This window comes from Pseudophryne corroboree, chromosome 3, assembly GCF_028390025.1.
Source record: "Pseudophryne corroboree isolate aPseCor3 chromosome 3, aPseCor3.hap2, whole genome shotgun sequence".
In the NCBI taxonomy this organism is placed as follows: Eukaryota; Metazoa; Chordata; class Amphibia; order Anura; family Myobatrachidae; genus Pseudophryne; species Pseudophryne corroboree.
In genome coordinates, this window is record NC_086446.1 from 232,216,269 (window position 1) to 232,234,563 (window position 18,295).

General features: G+C 48.6%; 1 protein-coding gene across 2 annotated transcripts in view; it reads right to left on the reverse strand.

Moving 5' to 3' along the window:
* The window catches only part of CSE1L (chromosome segregation 1 like), a 238,785-nt gene that overhangs the window by 24,780 nt on the left and 195,710 nt on the right, over positions 1–18,295 (reverse strand). The window lies entirely within an intron of this gene.

Consider the following 18,295-nt stretch of genomic DNA (forward strand, 5'->3'; position numbering starts at 1 on the left):
GTCAACGCACTGAGGCGGGCGCCCAATATCCCTTATGGACTACGAGAAAAGGATTTATCGGTAGGTATTTAAAATCCTATTTTCTCTAGCATCCATAAGGGATATTGGGGACACATTAGTACAATGGGGACGTCCCAAAGCTTCCCAGAACAGGTGGGAATGTGCGGAGACTGCTGCAGCACCGCCTGCCCAAACTGGGTATCCGCTTTGGCCAGGGTATCGAACTTGTAGAACTTCACAAAGGTGTACTTCCCCGACCAGAGAGCGGCTCGGCATAATTGCAAGGCCGAGACTCCACGGGCAGCCACCCAGGAAGAGCCCACCTATCTTGTAGAGTGGGCCTTTAGAGACTTAGGAACAGGTAAGGCTGCCAACACATAGGCCTGTTGGATAGTAAGTCGAATCCAACGAGCAATGGACTGCTTTGAAGCAGGGCAACCCTTCTTTCTGCGCATCATAGAGCACGAATAAGGAATCAGTCTTTCTGATCCAAGCTGTACGCTTGACATAGATCTTCAAGGCACGCACAGCATCCAGTGCCTCTGGAGGAGCGAAAGCGTCAGAATAGGACTGAACCACAATAGGTTGATTCAGATGAAACGTGGAAACAACCTTCGGCACTGCTGTCTAGTCCGGAGCTCCGCCCTGCCCTCGTAAAGGACCAAATACGAACTTTTATACGATAAGGCCCCCCAATTCTGAGACGCGTCTAGCAGGAGGACCAATAACATCACCATCTTCCACGTGAGGTACTTATCTTCTACCGTCATCAGAAGTCTGTAGAAATCGTAATATCACATCCAAATCGCAAGGAGCTGTAGGCGGCACAAACGGAGGTTGGATGTGAAGCACCCCTTGCAAGAAGGTCTGAACTTCAGGCAGTATAGCCAACTTCCTTTGGAAGAAGATGGAAAGAGCTGAAATCTGAACCTTAATGGATGCCAGAAGTAAGCCTTGAGCCACTCCAGTAGCAGGAAATGAAGAAATCTTCCCAAGTGAATACCGGCAGATGGATATGCTTATTCCTTGCACCAGGAGATAGTTTTTTGATGTCACAGGTTTTCTGGCTTGCACCATAGTGGCAATAACCTTTTTGGAAAGTCCCTTTTAAGCTAGGATGTTCCGCTCAACTTACATGCCGTCAAACGAAGCTGCCATAAGTCCGGGTAGACGAACGGTCCTTGCTGAAGATCTCTTCTGAGTGGTAGAGGCCAAGGGTCTTCGACAGACATGTCCAGAAGATCCGCGTATGTACCACGCTCTCCGGGACAAGCAGAATTGCTTGTACTCCTTGATGCCTGTTCCTCTTGAGCACCTTTGGGATCAACGGAATCGGAGGAAATATGTAGACCAGTTGGTAAGGCCAAGGCGATGTAAGTGCATCCACTGCGCACGCCTCAGGGTCTCTGGTTGGCGAGCAATAGGAGCAAAGTTTCTTGTTGAGGCGAGACGCCATCATATCTATCTGGGGCAACCCCACCAGTCGATGATCTGTTTGAAACACTTGAGGTTGTAGGTCCCACTCCCCTGGGTGGAGATCGTGGCGACTCAGGAAGTCCGCCTCCCAATTGTCCACTCCCGGAATGAAGATTGCGGACAGTGCTAGTGCATTTCTTTCTGCTCAGAGGAGTGTTCTTAATACTTCTCGCATGCAGACTCTGCTTTTTGTCCCTCCTTGTCGATTGATGTACGCCACAGCCGTGGCGTTGTCCGACTGTACCTGGATTGCTGGATCCCGGAGCAGAAGGGAGGCCTGAATCAGGGCATTGTTGATAGCCCGAAGTTCCAGGATGATGATCTGAAGTAGGGCCTCTTGGGCAGACCACCTGCCCTGGAACTGCACCCCTTGGGTGACAGGCCCCCCATCCTCTCAGACTCGCATCCGTCGTGAGGAGAATCCAAACCTGAATTCCGAAGTATTGACTTTCCTGGAGATTGGAAGACTGCAGCCACCACAGGAGTGAAATCCTGGCCTGGGGTGACAGTTGAATCATCCGGTGTATCTGAAGATGGGAACCGGACCACTTGTTCATGATGTCCAGTTGAAAGGGTCTGGCATGGAACCGTCCATACTGGATGGCCTCGTACGAGGCAACCATCTTTCCACACAATCTTATGCAAAGATTAATGGAAACTCGAGTTGGTCAGAGTACCATGCAAACCATTTCCTGGAGAGTTCTCACTTTGTCCTCTGGGAGGAACACTTTCTTCGCTACAGTATCCAGTAGCATTCCCAGAAACAGGAGCCACTGAGATGGCTCCAGTTGGTACTTCTGTAGATTGAGGATCCACCCGTGGTGTGACAGAAGGGGTATAGTGCGATCTATATGGAGCAGTAGGAGCTCCCTGGAACTCGCTTTTATCAGGAGATCGCGCAGGTAAGGGACCATGTTGATCCCCTTGACCCTGAGCTGGAACATCATTTCCGCCATCACCTTCGTGAACACCCTCAGAGCTGTAGATAGGCCAAAAGGTAACACCTAGAACTGGTAGTGATCTTCAGCAGGGCGAACCTCAGATAGGCCTGATGAGGAGGCAAATTAGGATATGGAGGAGGGCATCCTTGATATCCAGGGACACTAGGAATTCCTGATGTTCCAGGCCTGCGATCACTGCTCTCAAAGATTCCATCTTGAATTTGAAAACCTTTAGGTAAGGATTCAAGGACTTCAGATTCAAAATTGGCCTCACAGACCCGTCTGGTTTTGGCACAACGAACAGACTAGAGTAGCAACCTTGTTCTTGTTGTTGCAGGGGTACAGGAACAATGACTTGGGACTGGGACCAACTTTGTGATAGCCTGCAGTAGCGTAACACGCATATTTTCCAAAGCTGGTAAGCTTGATTTGAAAAATCATTGGTGAGGAGCACTGTCAAACTCTAGCTTGTAACCATGAGAAATAAGGTCCCTTACACAGGCGCCCTGGCAGAAACTTTCCCAGATGTGGCTGAAGTGACGTAACCGAGCTCCCACCTCGAGATCGTCCCGGGGTGGGCGGACATAGGCCGAGGTCTTTGCGGAAGCTGAACTGGTGCTCTGTTCTTGAGAGCCGGCAACGGCTGGTTTCTTAGGTTTACCCCTGGTGCCTCTAGCTGCATTTGATGCACCTCTGGCCCTAGATCGAAATCTAGTGGACCGAAAGGACTGAGTAGACGGTCCCAGGTAGGCGAAGCCCCAGAGGGAAGAAACACGGATTTCCCAGCAGCAGCTTTGGAGATCCATGTGTCCAATTCGCCTCCGAAGAGCCATTCACCTGTAGAGGAAAGAGATTCCACATTGCGTTTGGAGTCAGCGTCTGCAATCCACTGACGCAACCATATGGCTCTGCGTGCTGACACAGCCATAGCAGTGGTTCTAGCATTAATATTGCCAATCTCTTAAGGAGTCACAGAGGACTCTTGCAGTGTCCTGAATGTGTTTTAGGAAAGTCACTGTAGTAACTAGGGTCATGTCACTCGAGAGACCCTCCTAAATTTGAGTGGCCCATGAGTGAATTGCATGTGTCATCCAGCAACCTGCAATGACAGGTCTTTGAGACACACCTGTAGCAATGTAGATAGATTTCAGTGTGGCCTCAATTTTCCTATCCTCTGGGTCCTTTACCGTAAAGGAGCCCAGAGCCGGGAGTACCACCTTCTTAGAGAGACGAGAGACAGATGTCTACAGTCTGAGATTCTTCCCAGAACTTTCTACCCTCAGGGGCAAAGGAGAATGTATGCAAAAACTGTTTTGACACCTGATCTTTCTTATCTGGATTCTTCCAGGCCAGCTTAAATAAATCATCTAATTCTTTAGAATCAGGAAATGTGACAGTGTCTTGAGGAAGGAAAAACGACTGCTGATTTACAGCGTCCTCTAGGGGGAGCTTTAGCACATCTCATAGCTAAAATGAGGGGTTCAATACCCTGTGTAGGAGTGGAATCCCCACCTAAGGGTTCCACACCATCCCCATCATCAGAATCTGATAGAAGTGCAGGTAAAGCACGTTTTTGCGCACCCGTATTAGACAGGGGGGGGGGGGGGGGACATCAGCCCTGGCAGCTAGATCTGCTACTGCTTTTTGCAGTTCTTGTGTTCTGTTGGCATTTGCAGTGAGCTGAGATGACATATCAGACAACAGTTTTGATAGCCTCAGCCAGGTGGGCTCGTGACTCTCCCCCACATTGTCCTCAGCATTTTGTAAGGACTGACTACACTGCTCACATGATAAGTAAACCAGATGAAAGAGGGGAGAATCTGGTATTACAAACCCTGCATAACTTGTGTTTTACCATTATGAAGTACACACAATACACATACAACACAGACTGATTTACAATGCAAGCTTGCCCTATTGCATGTGAGAGGAGACACAGAAGAAGAGAGGACAACAGCACACCCAACGCTGTAGAGCCCCAGTGAGGTGGTCAGCGTTTTTACATAACAGTGAAAACTGCTTATACAATGAATTCCCTCAGAGGAATAATATCTGTGCACAAATAGCAGCTCTCCCCCTAATCCACACCCTGTACCAGTGATCCAGTGTGCGACAGTTTGGAGAAGCTGTGAGGCTGCTGCTGCTTATGCAGAGAAAGGCACCAAAATGCTGCTGAGCCTGCTCTGATGTAGCTCCACCCCCCGTAATGGCGCCGGAGCTACAGATATATATTTATACTGGCCATGTCTCCTAACCATGCTGTAGCGTCACATAAATGATTAGTACAGCCATCGTTAGCCAGTCTCACGCAGGGTCTATAGCGGGTCCCCCCCAGGAGGGACCCTTATGCCTCACCAGTGCTTCTGCCGCACCAGGAACCAGGGGACCCCCCGGTTTGTACTCACCACAGACGATCACCTTCAGGCAGTTAGGGGTGTGCGGCGTGCTGTGGTTGCGACAGCCACGGCGCAGTGCCCTGTTGAACAAACAACCCCTCAGGACGGTGGTCCTGCAGCGGGGAAGCGGCTCTGCACCTAGCAAGGCCGGTGACACCCCCCCTCCCCCAAAACTCCCATGGTGCAGGTATGCTGTTGCCCAAACACAGTATACCAAAAAAAAAAAAAAAGTTTTAAAATAAACTGAAGAATACTCTGGAGCTAGCATCCTTTCCTGAGGGCACTTTTTTCTAAACTGCCCGTGGGAGGTGGCATAGAAGGGAGAAGCCAGCACACCCAGTGGAAGAAATTTAAAGTGCACTGGCTCCTGTGGACCCCATTTATACCCCCCGTACTAATGTGTCTCCAATATCCCTTACGGAAGCTACAGAAATCTGGACCTTAATGGAACCCAAATGCAAGCCCTTATTCACACCAGCCTGCAGGAAACGTAAGAAATGTCCCAAGTGGAAATCTACAGGTGGATACGTGCGTTCATCGCACCAAGAGACACATCATCTCCAGATATGACGATAGTGTTTTGACGTCACAGGTTTCCTGGCCTGAACCATGGTAGCAATAACCTTTTTGGATAGGCCCTTGTGAGCTAGGATGTGCCAACCTCTATGCCGTCAAACGAAGTTGCAGTAAATCCGGGTAGACGAACTGTCCTTGTTGGAGAAGATCGCTTCTTAGCGGTAGAGGCCAAGGGTCTTCGACGGACATGTCCAGAAGATCCGTGTACCACGCCCTCTGAGGCCAATACGGGTCAATCAGAATTGCCTGGACTCCTTGATTGCCGATTTGCTTGAGCACCCTTGGGAGCAACGGAATCGGATGAAACAGGTAGACCAGACAGTAAGGCAAAGGCGACGTCAGTGCGTCCACTGCCTTCACCTGAGGGTCCCTGGTTCGAGAGCAATACCAGTGAAGCTTCTTGTTGAGACAAGAAGCCATCATATCTGTGGGCAGCCCCACCGATGGATGATCTGCTGGAATACCTGATGATGGAGTCCCCACTCTCCCGGGTGGAGGTCGTGATGACTCAGGAAGTTCGCTTCCCAGTTGTCTACACCCAGAACGAAGATTGCCGCCATTGGTCTTGCATTTCTTTTCACCCAGAGGAGTATCTTTGACACCTCTCGCATGCAGGCTCTGCTTTTTGTCCCTCCTTGCCGATTGACGTACGCCACTGCAGTGGTGTTGTCAGACTGAACCTGGATCGCATGATTCGTGAGCAGAGGAGAGGCATGAAGCAGAGCATTGTAGATCGCCCGAAGTTCCAAAATGTTGATCGGAAGGGGGGCTTTGTGGGCTGACCCACCTGACCTGGAACTGTGCCCTTTGGGTGACAGCACCCCATCCTCGCATCTGTCGTGAAGAGGGTCCAATCCTAAATCCCGAAACTCCGGCCTTCCAGGCGATTGGAGGACTGCAGCCACCACAGGAGGGAAATCCTGGCCTGTGGTGACAGCCGAATCAACCTGTGCATCTGTAGATGTGATCCGGACCACTTGGACAGGAGATCCAATTAAAATGTTCTGGCATGGAACCTCCCATATTGGATCGCCTCGTAGGAGGCGACCATCTTCCCCAACAACCTGATGCATAGATGGATGGATGGATGGATACACAAGCAGGTCGGAGCACTATGCGGACCATCTCCTGAAGTGTGCTCACCTTGTCCTCCGGGAGGAACACCTTCTGGGCCAGCGTATCCTGTAACATCCCCAAGAACAGGAGCCGCTGAGTCGCTCCAGGTGGTACTTCTGTAGATTGAGAATCCACCCATGGCATGACAGATGTTGGATAGTGTGGTCGATATGTAGCAATAAAAGCTCACTGGATCTTGCTTTTATCAGGAGATCATCCAGGTAAGGGAAAAACATTGACCCCCTGGACCCGGAGTTGGAACATCATCTCCGCCACCACCTTCGTGAAAACCCTCGGAGCTGTGGACAGGCCAAAGCGTAATGCTTGAAGCTGTTAGTGATCGTCCAGTAGGGCAAACCTCATATGAACCTGATGAGGTGGCAAAAATCGGAATATGAAGGTAGGCATCCTTGATATCCAGGGAAACCAGGAATTCCTGTTGATCCAGACCAGCAATCACTGCCCTCAGGGATTCCATTTTGAACGGATTCAAGGACTTTAGATTCAAAATGGGCCGTACCGAGCCGCCCGGCTTTGGCACCACAAACAGGTTGGAGTAACAACCCCTGCCTCGTTGTGGTATCGGTACTGAAACAATGACGTGGGACTAGACCAACTTTCGGATTGCCTGTTGCAATGTAACTTGCGTATCCTCCAAAGCTGGTAAGCTTGATTTGAAAAATCGTTGGGGAGGAGCACTGTCAAACTCCAGCTTGTAGCCCTGAGAAATGAGGTCTCTTACCCAGGTATCCTGGCAGGAGCGTTCCCAGATGCAGCTGAAGTGACACAGTCGGGCTCCCAATTCGAGATTTCCTCGGGGTGGGTGGGCACCGTCGTGCTGAGGACTTAGTGGAAGCAGAACTGGTGCTCTGTTCCCGAGAACCAGTAATTGCAGGTCTTTTTAACTTGCCTCTGGCGCCTCTATTTGCAGTGGAGGCACCTCTGGCCCTAGAACAAAATATTTTAGACTGAATGGACTGAACAGACTGCCCCGGGTAGGAACGCCTAGCCAGTGGGGCCCCAGAGAGGAGAAACGTGGATTTCCCAGCAGTGACTTTGGAAATACACGTATCCAACTGAACCCCAAAGAGACATTCTTCCGAAAAGGGGAGGGATTTCACATTGCGCCTTGATTCTGCGTCCACTACCCACTGACGCAACCATAAAGCCCTGCGCGCCGACACTGCCATGGCAGAAGTCCTAGCATTAATATTCCATATCTCCTTGAGCGAGTCACACAGGACGAGTGTAGTGTCCTGAATGTGCTTGAGGAGAGTCACCATAGTGACCAGAGGCATAGCTTCGGAGAGGCCCTCCTGAATCTCAATAGCCCACGCATGAATGGCATGGGTCATCCAACAACCTGCTATGAACGGCCTCTGCGATATACTCGCATGCCATGTAAATAGATTTGAGTGTGTATCTTTCTGTCCCCAGGATCCTTCCTGGTAAAAGGAGCCTGGGGCAGGCAGCACTGCCTTTTTAGACAGTCGAGAGACTGATAAGTCAACCCCCGGGGGTTCTTCACAGATTTTCTAACCTTCAGGCGCGAATGAAAAGTACGCAAAAACTTTAGACACTATCTGAATTTTTCCAGGCCAACTTAAAATAGGTCATCTAACTCTGCAGAATCAGGGAAAGTGACATTAGGCTAGTTTTGTGTAAAGAAAAACGACTGCTGTGACGCAGCGTCCTCTAGAGGGAGCTTTAACACGTCTCGAATAGCCAGAAAATAAGATTTTAAACCTACCGGTAAATCTTTTTCTCCTAGTCCGTAGAGGATGCTGGGGACTCCGTAAGGACCATGGGGTATAGACGGGCTCCGCAGGAGACATGGGCACTATAAAGAACTTTTAGTATGGGTGTGCACTGGCTCCACCCTCTATGCCCCTCCTCCAGACCTCAGTTAGAGAAACTGTGCCCAGAGGAGATGGACAATATGAGGAAAGGATTTTGTAATCTAAGGGCAAGATTCATACCAGCCCACACCAACCACACCGTATAACCTGGAATATACGCAACCAGTTAACAGTATGAACAAAAACAGCATCAGTCAACAACCGATCTCAACTGTAACATAACCCTTATGTAAGCAACAACTATATACAAGTCTTGCAGATTTAATCCGCACTGGGACGGGCGCCCAGCATCCTCTTCGGACTACGAGAAAAAGATTTACCGGTAGTAAGGACCATGGGGTTTATACCAAAGCTCCAAACCGCGCGGGAGAGTGCGGATGACTCTGCAGCACCGATTGAGCAAACGCGAGGTCCTCATCAGCCAGGGTATCAAACTTGTAGAATTTTGCAAAAGTGTTTGAACCCGACCAAGTAGCTGCTCGGCACAACTGTAATGCCGAGACGCCTCGGGCAGCCGCCCAAGAAGAGCCCACCTTCCTAGTGGAATGGGCCTTTACCGAATTTGGTAACGGCAATCCAGCCATAGAATGATCCTGCTGAATCGTGTGACAGTTCCAGCGAACAATAGTCTGCTTAGAAGCAAGCGCGCCAACCTTGTTGGCTGCATACAGGACAAACAGAGCCTCTGTCTTCCTAACCCTAGCCGTCCTGGCTACATAGATTTTTAAGGCCCTGATTTTTAAGGGACTTGGAGTCCTCCAAGTCACTCGTAGCCACAGGTACCACAATAGGTTGGTTCATATGAAATGAAGAAACCACCTTAGGCACAAATTGACGACGAGTCCTCAATTCCGCTCTATCCACATGAAAAATCAAGTAGGGGCTCTTGTGAGACAAGGCCGCCAACTCTGACACCCGCCTTGCAGATGCCAAGGCTAATAACATGACCACCTTCCAGGTGAGAAATTTTAATTCAACCGTTTGAAGGGGTTCAAACCAGTGTGATTTAAGGAACTGTAACACCACCTTAAGGTCCCATGGTGCCACTGATGGCACAAAAGGAGGCTGGATGTGCAGCACTCCCTTTACAAAAGTCTGGACTTCTGGGAGAGAAGCCAATTCCTTCTGAAAGAATATAGATAGGGCCGAAATCTGTACCTTAATGGAGCCTAAGTTTAGGCCCATATCCACTCCTGTCTGTAGGAAGTGGAGAAAACGGCCCAGATGGAAATCTTCCGTAGGAGCATTCTTGGTTTCACACCAAGATACATACTTCCTCCAGATACTGTGATAATGCTTCGCCGTTAGCCTTGATCAGAGTAGGGATAACTTCCTCTGGAATACCTTTCTCAGCTAGGATTCGGTGTTCAACCGCCATGCCGTCAAATGCAACCGCGGTAAGTCTTGGAACATGCAAGGCCCCTGCTGCAACAGGTCCTCCCTGAGAGGAAGAGGCCACGAATCTTCTGTGAGCATCTCCTGAAGATCCGAATACCAGGCCCTTCGAGGCCAATCTGGAACAATGAGTATTGTCTGTACTCTTTTTCGTCTTATGATTCTCAGCACTTTTGAGATGAGAGGCAGAGGAGGGTAGTGTTCACTCTAGGATGTTTTAGCAGGGCGCCGCGCTCTGCCCGTTTTTTAGCAGGCAAAACCCGCCCTGCCCCTTTTGCGGCGCCCTGTAAGAACAGCCGTCCGCTTCCTGCCCTCCCGGCGTGTATAGATGCCGTGCGCATGCACGCGGCATCCATTCACGCATTGGGAGAGAGCTGGGGGAAGCCCAGCACCGACGGAGGTGCTGGGCACGCCCCAACAGTGACGTCGCCAGCCACAGACGCTCTCTATAGTAGCGTCTGTGGGCAGCACCGCCCCCTAAAATGACATAGGCGTGGCCACAACCCCTAATTTGCGCGGCCGCGCCCCTGTTTCGGGCGCGCGCGCGCAAATGTGCCCCCGGAGTCCGGCGCCCTGCCCCTTTTCACTCCTAGAGTGAACACTAGGAGGGAACACATAGACCGACTGAAACACCCATGGTGTCACTAGGGCGTCTACCGCTACTGCCTGAGGGTCCCTTGACCTGGCACAATACCTCCGTAGCTTTTTGTTGAGGCGTGACGCCATCATGTCTATTTGAGGAAGACCCCAAAGACTTGTTATCTCTGCAAAGACCTCTTGATGAAGTCCCCACTCTCCAGGATGGAGATAGTGTCTGCTGAGGAAGTCTGCTTCCCAGTTGTCCACTCCCGGTATGAAGACTGCTGACAGAACGCTTACGTGATTTTCCGCCCAGTGCAGAATCATGGTGGCTTCCGCCATTGCCACTCTGCTCCTTGTCCCGCCTTGGCGGTTTACATGAGCCACGGCTGTGACGTTGTCTGATTGAATCAGAACTGGTAGGTCGCGAAGAAGATACTCCGCTTGTCGTAGGCCGTTGTATATGGCTCTCAATTCCAGCACGTTGATGTGTAGACAAGCCTCCTGGCTTGACCATAGACCCTGAAAATGTCTTCCTTTTGTGACTGCTCCCCATCCTCGGAGGCTCGCGTCCAGGGTCACCAGAACCCAATCTTGAATGCCGAACCTGCGACCCTCTAGAAGGTGAGCACTCTGCAGCCACCACAGGGCAGACACCCTGGCCCTGGGGTATCTTTTGATGTAGCTGCAGATGGAACCCTGACCACTTGTCCAGAAGGTCCCACTGAAACATCCTCGCATGGAACCTGCCGAAGGGGATGGCCTCGTAGGCTGCCACCATTTTTCCCAGAACTCGAGTGCATTGATGAACAGACACTCTTTTTGGTTTTAGCAGGTCCCTGACCATGTTCTGAAGATCCTGGGCTTTTTCCATTGGTAGAAAAACCCTCTTCTGTTCAGTGTCCAGAATCATGCCTAGGAATGATAGTCGAGTCCTTGGAATCAACTGTGACTTTGGCAGATTGAGAATCCAACAGTGTTGTTGTAACACTCTCAGGGAGAGCGACACGCTTTTCAGCGATTGATCTCTCGATCTCGCCTTTATCAGGAGATCGTCCAAGTACGGGATAATTTTGACTCCCTGCCTGCGCAGGAGCACCATCATTTCTGCCATTACTTTGGTGAAAATCCTCGGGGCCGTGGAAAGCCCAAACGGCAACGTCTGAAACTGGTAATGACAGTCCTGTACCGCGAACCTTAGGTACTCCTGATGAGGAGGAAATATGGGGACATGAAGGTAGGCATCCTTCACGTCCAGCGACACCATAAAATCCCCTCCTTCCAGACTGGATATCACAGCCCGGAGTGATTCCATCTTGAATTTGAACTTTTTCAAGTACAGGTTTAGGGATTTTAGATTTAAAATGGGTTTGACCGAACCATCCGGCTTTGGGACCACGAACAGGGTTGAATAGTACCCTTTTCCCAGTTGGACCAAGGGAACCTTGACAATGACTTGCTGTTGACACAGCTTTTGAATTGCATCTAATACTACTTCCCTCTCCGGGGAAGAGGCTGGCAAGGCCGACTTGAAAAATCGGCGAGGGGGCACCTCTTCGAACTCCAGTTTGTAACCTTGGGATACAATTTCCAACGCCCAAGGATCCACGTCTGACAGAACCCAGACCTGGCTGAAGAGTCGAAGACGTGCCCCCACCGGCGCGGACTTCCTCACTGGAGCCCCAGCGTCATGCGGTGGATTTAGCAGAAGCCGGGGAGGACTCCTGCTCCTGGGAACTAGCCGAAGCAGGTGCTCTCTTACCTCTACCCTTACCTCTGGCAAAGAAAGAGGAGCCCCGACATCTTCTGGACTTGTGCGACCGAAAGGACTGCATCTGATATTGTGGAGTTTTCTTCTGCTGTGGGGGAACAAAAGGCAAAAATGTAGATTTACCCGCGGTAGCTGTGGAAACCAGGTCCGCGAGACCATCCCCAAACAAAACTTCACCCTTGTAAGGTAAAACCTCGATATACTTTGAGCCGGCATCACCCGACCATTGGCGGGTCCACAAAGCTCGTCTCGCCGAAACTGCCATGGCGTTGGCTCTGGAACCAAGCAGCCCCACGTCTCTGAGCGTCTCTCATATACAAGACTGCGTCTTTAATGTGACCTAAAGTCAGTAAAATGGTATCCTTGTCCAGGGTATCAATGTCAGCTAATAAGGTATCTGTCCACGCTGCCACTGCGCTACAAACCCATGCCGATGCTATGGCCGGCCCGAGCAAAGCACCCGTATGTGTATAAATAGATTTTAAGGTAGTTTCCGGTCTACGATCCGCAGGATCCTTGAGAGCTGCGGTGTTTGGAGACGGTAGCGCCACCTTCTTGGACAGACGCGTTAAAGCCTTGTCCACCCTGGGCGAGGATTCCCACCGTACCCTGTCCTTTGCAGGGAAAGGATACACCATAAGGATCCTCTTGGGAATGTGCTGTTTTTTGTCTGGAGTTTCCCAAGCTTTTTCAAATAATTCGTTCAGTTCATGAGATGGAGGAAAAGTTACCTCTGGTTTCTTTTCCTTATACATGCGCACCCTCGTGTCGGGGACAGAGGGTTCATCTGTGATATGCAAAACATATTTTATTGCCATAATCATATAATGAATACTTTTGGCCACTTTTGGGTGTAACCTTGCCTCATCATAGTCGACACTGGAGTCAGAATCCGTGTCGGTATCAGTGTCTGCTATTTGGGATAGGGGACGCTTTTGAGACCCTGACGGGCCCTGTGACCCAGTCAAATCCGTGGATTGACTCTCTACTGTTTCCCTGGACTCAGCTTTGTCCTTGCTCTTATGTAATAAGGTCACATTTGCATTTAAAATATTCCACATATCATACCAATCATGAGTCGGCATTGCCGACGGAGACACCACAATCATCTGCTCCACCTCCTCCTTGGATGAGCCTTCCGCTTCAGACATGCCAACACACGTGTACCGACACCCCCCCACACACACAGGGATATATCTATAAGGGGACAGTTCCCCAACAAGGCCCTTTGGAGAGACAGAAAGAGAGTATGCCAGCACACACCCAGCGCCAACTGACACTGGAACCAATTCCCAGATAAAGCGTTTTATATATATTAACTGTGATATACACTCACTGCGCCTACATGTGCCCCCCCCCCCTCTTTTTTCAGCCCTGTATCACCGTTCAGCAGGGGACAGTCCGGGGAGCCCGCTTCTCTGCAGATCACTGTGGAGAAAATGGTGCTGGTTAGTGCTGTGAGACCAAGCTCCGCCCCCTCAGCTCAAATGTACAAATAATGGCGGGGAATGTATATATCTACTGCCCCCGCAGCCCATATATAAAAATGCCAGTCCAGAGGTTTATATTGCTGCCCAGAGCGCCCCCCCTGCGCCCTGCACCCATCAGTGCCTGTCAGTGTGTGTAATGTGTGGGAGCAATGGCGCGCAGCGTTACCGCAGCGCGCTTACCTCAGGGAAGATCTGAAGTCTTCTGCCGCCTTTGAAGTCTTCTTTCTTCTTATACTCATCGGCTTCTATCTTCCGGCTCTGCGAGGAGGACGGCGGCTCGGCTCTGGGACGAACGGCGGGTAAAGACCTGCGTTCCGATCCCTCTGGAGCTAATGGTGTCCAGTAGCCTAAGAAGCAGAGCCTATCACTTAAGTAAGTCTGCTTCTCTCTCCTCAGTCCCACGATGCAGGGAGCCTGTTGCCAGCAGTGCTCCCTGAAAATAAAAAACCTAACAAAATTCTTTTATCAGAGAAACTCCGTAGAGCTCCCCTGTAGTGCACCCATTCTCCTCTGGGCACAGAATCTAACTGAGGTCTGGAGGAGGGGCATAAAGGGAGGAGCCAGTGCACACCCATACTTAAAGTTCTTTATAGTTCCCATGTCTCCTGCGGAGCCCGTCTATACCCCATGGTCCTTACGGAGTCCCCAGCATCCTCTAGGACGTAAGAGAAAGAGGGGTTCAATACCCTAAGCCGAATCAGGATCCCCACTAATGGGATCCAAGTCCTCCCCATCCTCCTTTATATCCTCCTCTGAATCAGAAAGTAGGGCAGGTAAACCACGCTTTTGTGGACCTGCATGAGAGATGAAGGACTGTGTAACACCCTAGCAGCTAAATCTGCAACAGCCTGTTGTAGTAGCTGAGTTTTCTGAACATTAGCAGACAGTTGTGATGACATATCAGGAAGGCTCTGGACCCTCTCCCCCAGCATCTTCACCGAGTTAGGAATATTGGCTGCATTGTTCACATGAAACAGAATCAGTAGATGAGAGAGAATCTGGAGTGGCATAAACTAGAGTTTGTGTTTTACCATGTTTACAGTAATCACAATGACAAACACACAGACAGTAATACTGATCAAGCCTGCCCTTACTGTATGTGAGAGGAGACACACAGACACACCAGCACACCCCTAGCTGTATAGCCCCAGTGAGGCTGTCAGCTAATTATAATACAGTGAAAAACTAGTAAATTCTGTCCTGTAGAGGACTAGTAACTGTAGTACTGGTCGCACAGGTTAATGACTTATGAGAATGACCCCTTATTTATTTTATCCAAAACACATCTGTGTTATTTATAACCATTTAGGGGGTGCTACCACAGGAAAAATAAATCTGCAAAAGAGAGAGGAGAAGGGTTCGAAATGCCCTAAGGTGGTGCACACAATCTTATATTAAAATATAACTTTTATTATATTATATAGTAAAACCAGCGAAAATTAAAAGGAAGAATAAAGTAGTGTAAGTAAGAAAGAAACCGTGATTAAAATTAAAAGAGCTGCGCACTAGATGTCACCCATATGACTCCTAAATTGTTCATATGGTTTCAGGATAATGAAGAGTGTGTCAGGAGTGTATATTTCCTATATGGCTATATTTCTGCTAGCTATGAAGGAACTCCTTAAATAAAAGTCTCTGGTTTTCTAATCCCTTCCAGGATATATAATGTGAGACCGTTAGGAAAACAGGACTCGTTTTCATGATGTGTGCTTCTAGTAGAATGATAGTAATGCTCTAATGATTCACTTTGTCTAATAAAAGATAAATGCAATAAAATGATCTCCCAATGTTGTATGCTGTGTTTTAATTGTATCACTGGGATGGTAACAGAATTCTTGCTAAGCTTCAATTATATCTCAGAAGCATCCGAGTGCCCTCCTGAACTCCTTAAATGTTGTTACATCCACTATAAGAAAATCATGTACATAATGATACAATTGTATCACATAGGAGAGAAACAACAAGTGTCTATTCACAGATTGAACTCTAGCAGCCTTGTAACTTTTGGCTGTTCATACCTGATGATCTAATCTTGGTTTTATTGTGACAAAATAAAGGACTTATATGCAGCTGACGCCGCTGCTGTTAATGACTAATCAGTAGTCCCTTGTCACGATGTTAATTATTTGACACTTTCCCTCTCAGAATCGCTATATAGTTATACAATGTATACTCTTGAATAATCCATATGAGAACATTCAGGGTTTAATCTCTCTCTATTGGAGCAGGAGATAATGCAGGCTCACTTGGTTCTCATCTATATACAGTATCTACTGATTTTATAATTTATGCACTATTCACTCCTCTATTAGGATGTCCCAGAGAAGTGCAGTAATAGGTTAAGCCTTTGTAAATATATTCTGATACCCTAATGTAGCAAATGCCCACAATTGAACAATTTTAAACCTTTATTGTGATAAGAAAAGGGTTCAGCAAGCTTAATGATTATATAGCAATTGGGAGATCATTATAGATATGAACCATGTCACTGATATCCCAACATGTATTCTGTCCTTTATGTGGCACTTTTCAATATATATATTTACACATCGGATGTCCGATGTTGTTTATATCAGAACTAAGTACTGCGTTTTAAAGAGCACTTAATACATGTCATTCACTATGCACAGTGTTTCAATATACACAATGGAGTCAAACATTTGCTTTCTAATTAGGCTGTTTCCTGTTCATATCCCCGCAGCTTGCATGGGATAGAACACTCTTCATTAGGTTATAATCCTTCCTAATCTAACATTTCCAGGTGACTATCTAAGGTGCGCAGCTAGCCTGACGCACGCTTCGCTGTTCGCTTCATCAGAGGCAGACCTGTAGAGGACCCAGATTGTGTACAATAGCGGCTCTCCCTCTTTGCTACACCCGGTACCAGTTTTCCAGTGTGTCTTTGGGAGTCAGGAAGAGCTGTGTGTGCTGATTGCTGCTGCAGTAAGCAGAGGAAGGCGCCAAAATGCCTCTGGTCCCGCTCTGAGGTAGCTCCGCCCCCCCAATGGCGCCGCAGCTTCAGCGGTTTTTTATACTGGCAATGTATCCAATCAGGCCTAAAAACATAGCACTAGTGCTAGTTTAAGCCACCCTGAGCCAGTTTACGTGGAGGGCTCTGGCGCCACCCCCCCCCCCCCCCCCCAAGGAGGGTCCCGTGTGCTGCGCCCGAGTACAGCCGCACTTTGAACCAGGGGACTACCCCCTAGCAGGGCCCCCGGCTTGTACTCACCACATACGTCACCTTCAGGCTAGTGTTAGGGGTGTGCGACGTGCTGTGATTGAGGCAGCTAAAGCGCAGTGCCCCGCTAAACAAACAACCTAGCAGGGAAGCAGCTCTGCACCTTGCTAGGCCGGTGACCGTTTCCCCCCCTAACTTCCCACGGTGCAGGTATGGTGTTGCCCAAACGGCATACCGAAAATAATAAAAGTTTAAAAGAAATTGAAGAAAACTTTGGAGCTGCAGAGATGTGCATCCTGTTCTGAGGGCACTTTTTTCTAAACTGCCTGTGGGAGGGGGCATAGAGGGGAGGAGCCAGCACACCCAGTGAAGAAATTTAAAGTGCACTGGCTCCTTTGGACCCTGTCTGTACCCCATTGTACTAAGTCTCCCCAATATCCCTTATGGATGCTAGAGAAATAATATTCATTTCCTAGCATCAGGTGTCTATTCTGCAAAGACTACAGCAAGGCGCCAGTTGATTCACCTTTTAATGTCCTGATGTAGAGGTTCCCAAACGAGGATCACTAACGGTCTAGGTTTTAAGTATATCCATGGCTCAGCACAGATGGTTAAATCAAATTGACTGAGGTAATAATTAAGTCACCTGTGGCCAAGCATGGCTGTACTTGTACATGTACGTTAGGGTGACTTGAAGACCGCGTTTGGGAACCTCTGTCCTAATAAAGCACCATGTCACTGATGGACAGTGATGACCATTGCCTTCATCAGTTCACAATATGCAAATAGAGTGTACTACCACATTTCGCAATCACAGAGTATGTTGGATAGGAAGCTAGCAATTTCAGCCCCAGAAATAGGTGTCCAGAGCGGTGTGGCTACATTTTATTGTTGTAAGTCAAGCACGCCCTGCGCAGTCGCAATGACGCACATATACGCCAAATTGAGGCGTCACTGAGCATATATATATATATATATATATATATATATATTTTATGATATTATATATGTGGATATATGTAAATCCACACATATATTCTATCTACACACACATACATAAAATCAGCATAAGTCCGACACTCCACTGATGCTGGGTTGATTGATCTGGTGCCCTCTGTATAACCTTTAGGTAAATGAATTGCAGAGATGACCGCAGCACCCAGTCTTTAAAACAAACTAAGTCAAGTGACACGTTAATACAAGTTTGATGACGGAGTGCTGCTGTCATCCCTACATCATACACACACGCATATATAAAATCTAATTTTTAACTGTATCCATTACAAAAATGTCCCCAATACTGTTGATTTTTTGAAATGATCAAATTATGTTAATTTTATTAATCTGTTTATTTGTTGATAAAATTGTACTGAATCGGGTATTTTTAAGTAACAGAATAATAACAAAAATACAACTTTGGGGAAATGTTTGGGAAAAATATTAGCTAGTGAAGTGGTTAGAAAGGGGAGAAGGGGGGGGGGGGGGAGGGGGGGGGGGGATTTAATTATATCCTGCCTC